We start from the raw sequence: 13,242 nt of genomic DNA, 5'->3' as shown, positions 1-13,242 counted from the left end.
CCACCGCCCAGTAAAAAAAATAAATAATCAGCATATTTTGAAATGCTTTTGTTTTTATATAATGTACAAGGCTGTCTTTGCATTTATACTTGCTGTTTACAATGATTGTGTTCTTAATGCATTGATAATCTTTATATGGAATTTTTGACCCATTTTACTCATGTTTTAGATGCACTTTTTTTTCTGTCCTGAAGCAGTTGTATATGAGTTGAACAAAATAAATGTACTTCAGATACGATTCATGTGTGTTGTAGTGCAATGCTTTTGTGTTTTTCATTTCCTGATATTTTTCAACATGTTACCGAATTTTGTGGATGTTCTTTTTTAAAACATTTTATTTAAAAAATATTGAGACTGAAAAACTGCTTATTTTAGATTACAAGAAATGTGAAAAAGCCCTCACTGCAAAGGAAAGGTAAAATAAAGGATAACTGTTGTAGTGATAATCTGTAATCAGTGGTGTGCGCACGGGGGTCACCAGGGGTACCGCAGTACCCCCATTAGCTCAAAAAAAAATTAATTAATTAATTAAAATGAATAACTAAGTAAAAAACACGACCAGGCTTAAAACCCAGTGCACCATAATGTTTTGGTAGTGTGCAGATGGCTAAAATGAAAATAAGGTGGCTGTGGCTTACTGGCAAGGCAACTTCTTCACCATACACCCAGCTTTAATCATTTATTCCTCTTGTATACACATTTCATTTATGTTATGATATTTTTTAAATATGTTTTTCATAGCACTTTCCTGGAAGTTTTTTTCAAAATTGCAATCCTCATGTGTAGGCCATCTTTAATGACGTTAGAGCAAAGGATGGGGTGCGAGAATATTTCCCCGGAATTCTTTTAAAACCTAAGATACAAAAACTCATTTCCAAGCTAGCTTTGGGGGCGCGAAAAGCAGGGCTGCGGAGTCAGAAGAAAAATGGCCAACTCCGACTCCAGGGTTTTGAAACGTCTGACTCCAACTCAGACTCCCGCTTTTTTATTTATTTATATTATTTTTTTCAAATCATGCCCCCACATGGAAAAGTGGAAAAACCCCTGCACAGAGATTGAAATATTAATTCCTTTTTATGACGTTTTCGCGTTGTATTATATTGTAAGCCTAAGACGCGTACAAAGTTAGAAATTCAATTTGAATATCAAATGATCCAATAGTTGCGATTTCTAAAGTGAGAATCATTAAAAATCCTATTAAAAAATGAAAAGGATTAATTTGCTCCCCTTTAATGTTCAACAAATAGATGTAGATCAAATCATGTGCTTTCGATTTTTGAAAGCACAGAGAAGAGTGAGAGAAAGAGTTTTGAGAGGAAAAAAAAACTTTTTTTGCTAAATCAAAAAACTTTTCTTGAGAGGGGCGACCCCCCTCCCGGGGGGGGGGTACCCATCTGATGGGTGACACCTCTCTCGAGGTGACACCTCCCTTGAGGTGTCACCCATCTGAAGTTAATTTTTAATTAACTTCAGAGTATATTAAAATTGAAATACTTTAATTCTAAAAAACATCCTCAATAATAAATCTTGAATTTCATCTTAAAAATTTCAACAAAAATATTGCACTATATTGTGGAGAGAGGTCGGGTATATGTACGTCTGGAATAAATTTTACAATAAATGCGACGGTATACAGCTTTGTACGAATAGCTTTTACTATACCTACATTTCTTGGCTCAATTTTTAAATTTAATTTTACTGGCAGCTTCAAAATTAATTTTATTATGAAAATTTTAGGATTAACTGCAATTACTGAGTGTTGTAACAAATAAATCATGTACTAATTTTATTTTGTACTTTTCAGTGATAACCAATCTTTCTGATATGGAGTCTTTAGATGAAAAAAAAAAAAATATTTTTTTTTTTCGGATCTTTTAGATTTGCGCTTTCGTACCAACACTTATTTGAATTTACCAATCACCCTCAGAAGTTTCCCGACTTGATCAAGCGATAAATACATTCCTTTTACTATTTTATAACTGAGATCGTGGTAAAAAATATATTATTATTTTAATTTGAAAGTGATTAGAAAATGTTAGGCAACAAAACTGTTTGCTCACAGTTGCTATCAGTTAAATAAAGTTCGAAAATAGGCAAACTGGTAGACGGCGTAGGTAACTGTTACAGAAAGTTCGATAAACAGTCAAACCAGCTGGTTGTCACAATGAGTTATTTTCTTATTAGTAGGCTTTTATACATGTAATTAAATTAATTGGTAGTCATTAAAAAAAAATGCAAGGAGAATCGTTGAAAATTAAAGAAAAAAAAAAAGAAACCCGGAGTCAGAGTCGGCATGCTTTCGATCGACTCCGACTCCTTTACCACAAAATCAGTCCGACTTCCACTCTTCGGATTCCGACTCTACAGCCCAGGCAGCAGCCTTTTCTCCTTTTGGCTACGTCGCTACCTTCATTTTTAATTTTAATTATTGATAAACATATTGTGGTAAAACCTTCGCCCAGTTTTCGTTTTCCAAAAAAACCCATTGTCTGTTTAGATTTTCAATAGTAAAATTTTCAGTGACCAGCCTAATATTTTTATTTGCTAGAAGTACAAAGTCTTCGGCCCCAGAAGAAGAACTTTTGATATTTTGCACGGATGTGGTTCTTTGCTGCAATATAGGTCTGTTTTCCACCGCATTTTATTTACAATATGCCTCCTGCATCTCTTGATAAAGTTTTAATTTACTTTTATGATTTTTACACTCAAAACATTTAGAACTTCTGGTAGCAGTATTAAAGTGAGCCCCAAAAAAAATGAAAGTCGATTTTTAAAGTCGCTCACCTTCTTATATTTTCCCTTTTATGGCAAAACAATTGTAAAAAATGTTTCAAATGATTTGAACAAAGAGGCAATTCGTGCCGATTTTCGTCTGAAAGTGTACACCAGCACTTATTTAGTATTAGACAGAATTGATTATTACTATTTTTTTTTAGAAACTCGGAACTTCGCCTTAATAAAATGCTCCGGATGGATCGCAAAAACATAGGTGTCCAGCAAAAAGCCTAAAATGCATAATTTTCTTCAGAAAATTGACTTTTTCCTTTTATCTTTTAAAAAATTACATATAGTTTAAAACAAAATATCAAGTTCAAAAATTATTAGCGAACACACTTTCAAATAAACTTTTGCAGATGAATAATTAAACGAGCTGATGTGTGCATTAAATGACTACACCAATTTAAAGTTACTAGTGTTCGCCCAGTGGTCGAAATTCGACCATATTCATAAATGAATATTTGAGAAATCTTGTATGAATTTAACTATTCCCAACATTTTTATTTCTACTTTTACTCTTGTTTACTGCATATCTGGAAACTTACAATTTTTATTCGTACAAACAATAACAAAAGGTAATAATTTATTCCAATTTTGCTTTTTGTCTGTTAATCTCAAAATGTATGGACGAAAAGGGATATTTTGGTAATGGGGTCGTTTCCGAAATTTTTAAAGTGTTTTTTCTGAAAGAGCAAGCTTAGAAACATGGGTTTTAACCACTTTTTGAGTAATTTTTAAAAATGTTATATTTTTTAACAATTATTTAAATCGGTGAGCAGATTGAAATTCAGTTTTTACCCTTCTGCATATGGCATCAAAAGCGATGAAATGCCACTCACTGATGCCATTAGCACACAGCGCAAATTATCATAGCGTGGAAAGGCGGTTGACAGCAAAGCGTAAACATTTAGCAGGGCAATGGAGTAGCGCGCCAAAGTACATCACTTGTAACGTCATAAAGATCACGCTTTAATTCCAAAATCGAACGTTTGAAACATTAATAAAAAAATAACTGTCGAGAAAACAAATGTTTTTCTGGCTCCACGTTATTTCTTTTGTTTATTCTATCAATTTCAGTGACTAAAAGTAGTACGTTTGTCTGAAGAAAACAGCCCCATAGAGAAATTGGTGTGGTCATCAAATTCTTGATTTGATTGATTTTATTTTGGATACCATGTTGCTTTGTGCTAATCCTATGCAAATAGATACTTCCTTATTCTTTGTTTACGTATGCAAAGGAAAACATTTTTTTGTGCTGGCATTGGAAACAAAAAATTTGACGCCAATGGATAAAAATCGTCAATAATACTATTTTTGAAATACTCCCGTATGAAATGAAGCATCAAAACTCAGTTTATACGAAAAACTTCTGTGTGAACAATATTACTTATAAAACGTCTACTATTACTGAGTAAGTAGCTTTTTCGTCATTAGAAATACAAATTTCTAAGTATCAAATGAACGAACTCTACTCATGGCAACATATAACTGTCCATTCGAAAACCTGGACGTCGCAATAATAGTACAATTCGAAAAAAAAGGTCATCTTTGAGATTTGGTTATGGTTGAGGGCGGTACATAACTGATGTCACACTTTTCAACGACCCTGTCCCCTCTTTGTCAAAGTTTCGCAGTTCACCATACCCCTCTTCTTCCTTTTGTCACATGTCACGCTGTTTTTCATAAACGTTCCTATTAAAAAAAAGGCTTGTTGTCACATTCTCCTCATTGTATGTGTCCCTCTTATCATTTCTTTCCTCTCCCTAGTCACAAACTTTTACTATTTCGTGAACCCCACCTTAAAGCGGGACTTCATTCGTGGACAGCCCCTATTTTGTGGTAACCGTATGAAAATATATATTTCCCTACTCTTTGTTTACGTATGCAAAGAAAAAATATTTCTCGCACTGCAATTGGTGTCAAAAATTTGACGCCAATAGATGAAGAGCCCTCTCCCTTGTCACAAACTGCCCCTTGTCACAAACTGTTACTATTTCGTGAACCCCACCTTAAAGCGGGACTTCATTCGTGGACAGCCCCTGTTTTGTGGTAACCGTATGCAAATATATATTTCCCTACTCTTTGTATACGTATGCAAAGAAAAAACATTTCTCGCGCTGCAATTGGTGCCAAAAATTTGACGCCAATAAATGAAGAGCGCCAATTTTCCAATTATCAAAATCTTCCCGAATGAAATGATGCTGCAAAACTCAGATTATACGTAAAACTTCTTCATGAACAATATTTTTCCTAAAAAGTTTAATATTATTGAGTAAGTTGCCTTGACCTCTTCCATTAGAAATATAAAATTTCAAACAGACAAATGAACGAATGTTACTTGCTACATTAAGAATTGTCTATTTAAAAACACTGGCCACCACAATAATAGTGCAATTTTATAAAAAAAAATATCGTTTATGTGAAATGTTTACGGTTTAGAAAATAACTAATGCACTTTTCAAATTTTTTGACGCCTCTCCCCTTTGTCACAAAGTTTCACACTTCCCCATGCTTCCTGTTCCCTTTGCCACATGTCATACTGTTTTTAATAAACTTTCTTACCAAAAATAAAAGGCTTGATGTCACATTTTCTCCATTTCTCGCGTTGGCATTTTGGTGCCAAAAATTTTACACCAATGGGTAAAGTTCGCCAATTTTACAATTATGGAAGTCTTCCTGAATGAAATGATACCGTAAAACTCCTTTAATACGTAAAACTTCTGTATAAACAATATTCTTTGTAAAAGTAGTAATGACCGTTGCCGTTAGAAATATAAAAATTTTCAACAGTCAATTGAACGAATTCTACTCGCGGCAACATAATTGTCCATGCGAAAGCATTGGACGTCGTAATAATACGTCAATTTTATCAAAAGTTTCACCTTGAGATTTGTTGCTGGCGATAGCAAATGCAGGTATTATTGTGAGAAGAAGGTAATTTTATCGAAACTGAAAGTCCTCACTCACTCCGTAAAATGATTTATTTAAATATTAAAATCGCGAAAACATAATCAAAATGAAAATATTTTTAATGCCCATAGTTACCCAAAAAGCCTCAAAAATAAAAAAAAAGCAAGTATTTCATTTCTTTATGCTTAAGTAAGGAATGGCAACACCCCAATATTATCTAGCAATTTCTTCACGCTAACTATGTCGCGTGAAAAGCAAATAAAAATGAATTTTCACTAACTTTTAATTCGCAACTCCAACGAACTATAGGGGGCACTGCAGTCACTGTTTAATGGCGGAATTGAAAACTAAAACAAACGCATGTGGTAGCGAAGAAAATGCTAAAAGTGTTGTGATTTTTGTTCGTATGTATGATTTTTTCGTTTTATTCGTTTGAAAAGATTTTTCAAAGTCTTGTGGATATTCTGACCCATATAGAAAGAGATTAGAAACCAAAAAGTATTACGAAAGTAAACAATTAATGTAGAACACACAGTAAGTTGTTCTGAAGCAGCCATTTTCACGATGTTGAATTCGGAATTCATAAATTTTTGGTTCGCTTCGAACGGCATTTTCATTTTGTACCGTTTTTTCTATACATTAGTACATATTAAGTTCAGTTTCGTGACATTTCCAGCATTTGTTGACATTTTTGTCACATAGTGCACATACGTGGCAGACTGTCAAGAGTAACGTTTAACACTAGATATAATTTATTTCTATGACTATATGATTGGATATCCAAAGAAATCATGCATTTAATTCATTCGTCATGGAAATAATTTACCTGATATGCGAAATCTTGTCAAGATACATTATTCTTTCACATAATTTTAAAACCATAACACTATAAACAGATTTTTGGCGAACTTTTATTTTTTATTGTTCAAATTCTTAACGTTCTTTCTGGATTTTTCAATCTGTTCTGCGATAAATATTTTCAAGAAAATTTATTTGCATACTGTCTATTTCAGTAGGATACTGTAGTAACAAATTTTATTTAAATCATTTATGTGGAATTAGGTTAAAGAAAAGTGTCCAGTCAATGTTGTTAAGTTCGTTTTTTTTTCATCGAATTGAAAAACTGATATTTATTCAAATTCACTCAGAACAAAATAAATAAAATGTGTACTCACAGTTTATATATGGTGGTAGTTTTCTTTTCAGTTGATTGACCATTATTTCTTTTTACTTATCGAATTCTGTAATCTTACTATCATTTTATTCCACTCATGATAAAAATTAAAAATGGTTTAACTAAAAACGCGAAAACTCGCCAAGGCTACTTTGCTTGCACAATACTAAAACTACTATAACCCTAAACAAATTTGGCGAAACCTTTCAGCTGAGAATAAAAGGAATAAAGTAAATTCTTTCTCGGTTATTCATTTTGTTCTACGATAATATATTCAAGAAAATATTTTGCATACTGTCCATTCCAACTAAATGCTGCTGTAAAATATGATTAGTTAAATTAATTTAAGATTAAAAAAACCCCATATTCTTACAAATTCATACAAAACAATAAAAAAATTTTACCTGGTATAACGTTATCCAATTTTGTTAATCCAGAGTTTTCTTGTTTACGCTTCCACCATTTAATACTTTTTTGAAAGAAATAAGAAAAACTAACATTATTTTGAGAAGCTCGAGAATACTACTAAGGGACGAATTAATTTCTGTAGCTGAAAGCAAACTAAGACACATCGATTGCGTTAATAAATACTCAGAACAAACTGCCTGTGTTTACGTCAACAGACACACGTGATGCGCAACGTGGCAATGTTTTAGGTGCAGACGCAGTTTTATAAATCACCGCAAGGTAGCGTATTCGAGCGCTGGAGTTCCGAATTGCTTCTAGTTCATTTTCTAGTCATCTTAGAGGATTTTCGTTTTTTTTTTTTTTTTTTTTTGCCGTAAACGGGGGGGGGGGGGGGGGGGGGGTAAACGTTTTTAGAAGTAGTTTTCACGAGTTTTCCAACCATACCAAGCTCAAAGCACTAAAATGCATTTTTCGTGTAGAAAAAAAGGTTTAAAAATGAAATAAAACTTAATGTTTCACGCTTCAACAATGAATTTCAACTATGGAAAAGATATAAAATTAAAATTTTTGAGTTTCGCTAGCTAAAAAACGCTTATAACTTTTTTCTAGTGGATTTAGGTTATTGGACCTTGGGCGCCCTGACAATTTTTTCGTTAGGAGTATTTTTTAAAGATCTTTCCAACCATATCAAATTCGAAAAAATTGGACCATCCGTTCGCGTAGAAAGAGCCATTTAGGACGAAAATGCGTTTTTTATTAATATCTCCGTTAATTAGCGTTCGATTTCAAAAAATTTTATTGATGACACTAAAACTCGGCAATAGCTACTGAACAAAAAAAGAATGAAGGAAATCGGTTCACAAACAGAGGAGGAATCGGTACCGAAAGAAAATAGCTTGCCTATTAATATATAAAGATTTCCCCATTATTGGCAATTTTAATGTGATTCAATTGTTAACTCTTTAAATATCACCAACAATGGCCAAATGGAAACCAGATTTAAAGAAAAAGAAAAAAAAAAATCGCCAGAGTTGTTGGCAAGTTGGCGACAAAACTTGGCGATATATTGCCAAGTGTTTGCATAAATTACAACACCACTTGAGTTTGCATTGACATTAACATTGATTTTCCCCCAAAAAAGGTGTAAAAGACCCCTTTTGGAACAATCGAATGCAACCAAAAAAGGAGGTGCACAACTAGACCCCACTAGGAGTCTACGTACCAAATTTCAACTTTCTAGGACTTACGTTCTTGAGTTATGCGACATACATACGCAGATACATACTTACATACAGACGTATGATCCAATAGTTTACTCTCTAAATATCACCAACAGTGGCCAAATTAAAACAGATTTTTTTTAAAAAAATCGCCAAATTTGTCGCCAAGTTAGCGACAAAACTTGGCGATCAAGAGACTGGCGATATATCGCCAAATTGTAACACCACTTGAGTTTACATCGAAATAAACAATGATTTCCCCCCCCCAAAAGAGGCAAAAGACCCTTTTAGAAACACCCGAACGCAACCAAAAGGGGAGATGCAGAATTAAACCCCACTAAGAGTATACGTACCAAATTTCGATTTTCTAGGACTTACCTTTCTTGAGTTATGCGACGCACATACATACGTACATATGGACGTCACGAGAATCGTTGTAATTAACTCGGGGAATGTCAAAGTGGATATTTCGGGTGCCTATACATTCCTAGGCACTTATCCGCGTGTGGTCGGGTTGAAAAATAAACTCAACATTAATTCGGGGGTGAGCTAAATGGAAATTAAGGCCGAATTTTCAGTAAAATTTTTTTTCGCGAATACAATACTTCCTTTTTTGTAAAAGGAAGTAAAAAATAATGTGTTTAAAATGAAAATTTTACTTAAACTTAAAAAAATCCATACTTTTGAGCATTGTGCGGGAGACTTAAATTTCGCATGAGAACAAAAGCTTCTATTTAACTCTAATTACCAACCTTATTGCTTATATTTTTCAGCTTGATAATTTCTCAAAATTTACCTTACATTATTTTAAAAAATTATTTAAAACAAATCAATTTTTTGAAGAAAATTATAAATTTTAGACCTAGTGCAGGATACTTAAATATATATATATATATATTTTTTTGAATAAATGTTTTTGTGGTACATGTGAGGCTTTTGGTACAACGTTTTATCAACTTGAAATTTCGAGTTTATAATTTTTTTTTTTTTTTTTTTTTTTTTTTTTTTTTAATTCAGGATAGTACACAAGTGCTGGCTCACACTTTCAGATGCAAGTCGGCACGGGTTGCCTTCGTTCAAATTATATGAAACTTTTTTTTACAATTGTTTCCACATAAAAGGAAAAATTTAAGGGTGTGCGACTTACAAAATCGACTTTCATTTTTTTTGGGGGGGGGAGGACACCCTATGCTGGGGGAATATTCATATTATCACAATTTTTTGAATATCTCTTTATATTTAACCTTTTTTTCTATTTCAAACATATTTCGGCAATCTATGTATTTTTCTATCATTAGCAATGATTTTCATGACAATAATTTTATTAAAAAAATCACATATGAGGCAGTGAGAAGCAAAGGGATGTAAGTGGCAAAATTAAAAATTTGGAGATAACCAGTACAAATGGTAGGTGAACATCTGCTCTGTGTCTGTCTTGGGTCAAGAGATAGTACTAGTAGCCCTGGTAGGTGCTGCTGTACAGCAGTATTTAGGAAAATAAACTCAATAAAAGTCGACCTAGGACGTTATCTTTAAACGCGTTTTACTCAAAACTTGAAAGTGTCCACTTTACACCTCTTTTCTTCTCACTGCCTTATATGTGAATGCGTCGGCAGTCCCTATAAGGCTATCACATTTATTTATCTATTTTTTTTTTTAAACTAAAGGACCATAAAATCAGGTTTGCCGAGAGACATGACGTGCCCAATGTTAGTTTCGTCACCGGTCCTTCCTCACTAAATGATTATTTTACTCTATGCGGACTAATTCAATTCCGATACTGGTGGACATATCAGCAAGCATTTCCATTTGCCAGTAATTATCGGGGGTTGGCGAGCAAGGAGTGCAGCCCCTCTAGTTTCATTAAATAAAGAAAATGCCCTGTTTTGAATTTGGTCAATCCAAATCAACACTTTTCAAACTTCCGTCGTTTCGAAGTTTTCCAGTATGGTAAAAAATAGAGCCGGAAACTGCATTTTGTGATAAAAATCATGAAACTTGGCATGAATGTAAACAATGTCCTTATAAACATTTTTAGAAGGGGAGGCATTTAAAAATCCCCCAACCCTCCCCCTGGCGGCCATTTTTGGTCAAAAATCCAAAACTACTTTTATTTTTTATTTTTTGAAAAACACCCACTCTTTCTTCTTTTGTGAGCTCTATTACGCTTACTAAAGCGCAAAAAACTATGAAAATATCTCTTAACCTCCTAATTATAATAATTATTTCAAAAACTTTGATTTTTTAAACAAAACTTTAACTAACTAAATTCTTGAACATTTCTAGAGGAGTTGTTTGAGAAATGTTTTTTTATGTATTTTAAAGCACTATGTTAAAGAAAATCAATTCATTTATCGTAGAACCCAATAATCCGAATCCCATAAATCCGAAACATTAGAAAATCCGAACATATGTTTTAAAATTTACCGATAAAAACTGATTACAAAACTAAGAATAAAGCTAGAAATAAAAAATCATAAACAAAACTAGTATTTTTTCAAAATTTGACACAAACATTTTAATTGTTACCCAAGAATGTATACAGTACCTTGATTAGTTAAAACGAAATCAATTTTCATTTTTGGCAAAACAAAAAAGAACACTTTTTTCGCAATGTTTTGGAAGTTTGACTCACATTCTGCAGTTTTATAAGTTTGCACTAGCGAAATAAAGGCGGGGTGGGGGGGGGGGGGGGGGCACGGATATTTTGTTCATAGAACACCAAAATTTATTATTAAGCGCTTTAAAACAAATTTTAAGTTTTTCCTCAGACGATTTGAAGCGTTTGTTCTATGTTTTAAACGATGTAAGAGGAATAAATTATTAATTACTGCAATAAGAAGTTTAGTGCTATGTTAATAAAGATAAAAATATTGTTATTATTAATAAAATTGTTATTTATTGAAATATAACTCACTGTTGCAAAAACTACGACTAAATCTACAACAAATCTGAGTAAGTGATATGTACAGTGATTATACAGGAGATAATTTTAAAACGTTTGAATATACAAGTAATTTACACAGATATATAGCATTTTCCTTTGCTGTATTTACACACTGATGTGCAGATAAGTTCATTTTTGAAGAACCCACAAGTTAATTGAGAGCAGTTGTTTTTTACACTTGCATGACATAAATTCTCTTTAAGCACTTGAAATTGCGTGCAAACTCAAACAAACAAGAACGTGCTTTTCATCAATTACTGTAAACCCCAAAATCATAAATTTAAGTTCAGGCTAAATTTTAGGCATACTGTCCCACTGATATCTACCTTGAAAAGCATTAAATAAGTTCAAAAAATCAGTAATCCAACGTCAGAAAGCACAAAAATTTGCAAAATATTGCAGACACGTGTTTCGGTGTTACAAGGAACACCTTTTTCAATGCAAAGAAATGTGAGCTTCTGGATGAAAAGTCATCCGAGAAAAGCAACACGGTGGAACAGGAGATAGTATAAATATCAAAAACTAGAAATTAAACAAAAACAAAAAAGATAAAATGACACCTGGAGGCAAAATTTATTATATAATTCCATCAGGAAAAAAACCGTTAAGTAATAAATTTTCCAAAAAAACCCATAAACAATGCAAAAAGTCCAAAAATGAAACCACTCTGAATAAATTAGCAATAAATTTGCCAGCGGGAAAAACTATGTGTGAAAGCAATGTATCAAATGGAGAAATGCATTTAAGAACAAAGTGAAGGCTAAACATATTGGAATTAGTTGATCAAAAAACGAAATAAGAAAGCAAAAAATGAAAAAAAATAAAAGTAAGAAATGTACGACGTTTACATAAAAAATAATAAAAAAAAAAACTAAACCAATTTTAACAAAGGAGTCCACACAGAAGAAAAATAGGGAATTGCAGTAAGATCATTGACTAAACTAGAACGGTTCCTCAGGATGTGGAAAGATTCCCAGAAATCAAGATCCAACGAATTGGGGCATTTTTGGATAATTTGATAAGAGTTAAAGTCAAAAGAATGATTTGATTCCCAACAGAGCTGGGCAATACTGGATTTATTCAGCTGTTGTTTCCTCACATAGTTTTGATGTTCTTTTAACCGAAATTTCAAAGAACGGCGGGTCTGTCCGATGTATCCGAGTCCGCAATTGCAAACAATTTTATAGATCCCACAGCAATTAAGAGGATGAATAGGATCTTTAAGAGAAGAGAAAGAAAGTTTATTAATAGGAGAAAATACCACTTGGAATTGGAATCGCTTCAGAATCTTAGCAACCTGAAAACTAATACCAGGGAAGAAAGGCAGAACAACTAAATTCTTAGTGTTAAAAGTTCTATTAAGAGCAATATTTTGAGATTTTTTGCAAAGTTTTTTATAAATGGAATCAACTAAGGTGGGCGGATAGTCTCTATCAACAGCCACAGCTCTTAAATAGTTGAGTTCCGCATTAAGAAGCTCAGGTGAAGAGCAAATATTCATTGCACGATAAACAAATGTGTTGAAAGCTGAATATTTTTGATTAGGAGGGTGAGACGATAATCTATGTGGGGGTAATGAAACAGCAAAAGGTTTGCGATAAACTGTAGTTTCAAAACCGGACTCAGTTCGAGAAACGAGAACATCCAGAAATGGAAGGCAATTATTCTGTTCTTTTTCACAAGAGAATTGAATATGAGGATCAATGGAATTTAAAATAGATAAAGCATCATCAATGCTTAGATGATCGTGATTCATAAGAACAAAACAGTCATCAACATAGCGAACATAGAATTGAAACTGTAGT

This window comes from Uloborus diversus, chromosome 6 (genome assembly GCF_026930045.1).
Source record: "Uloborus diversus isolate 005 chromosome 6, Udiv.v.3.1, whole genome shotgun sequence".
In the NCBI taxonomy this organism is placed as follows: domain Eukaryota; kingdom Metazoa; phylum Arthropoda; class Arachnida; order Araneae; family Uloboridae; genus Uloborus; species Uloborus diversus.
The sequence above is the reverse complement of the archived record's forward strand: the minus strand, read 5'-3'. Positions refer to the sequence as shown.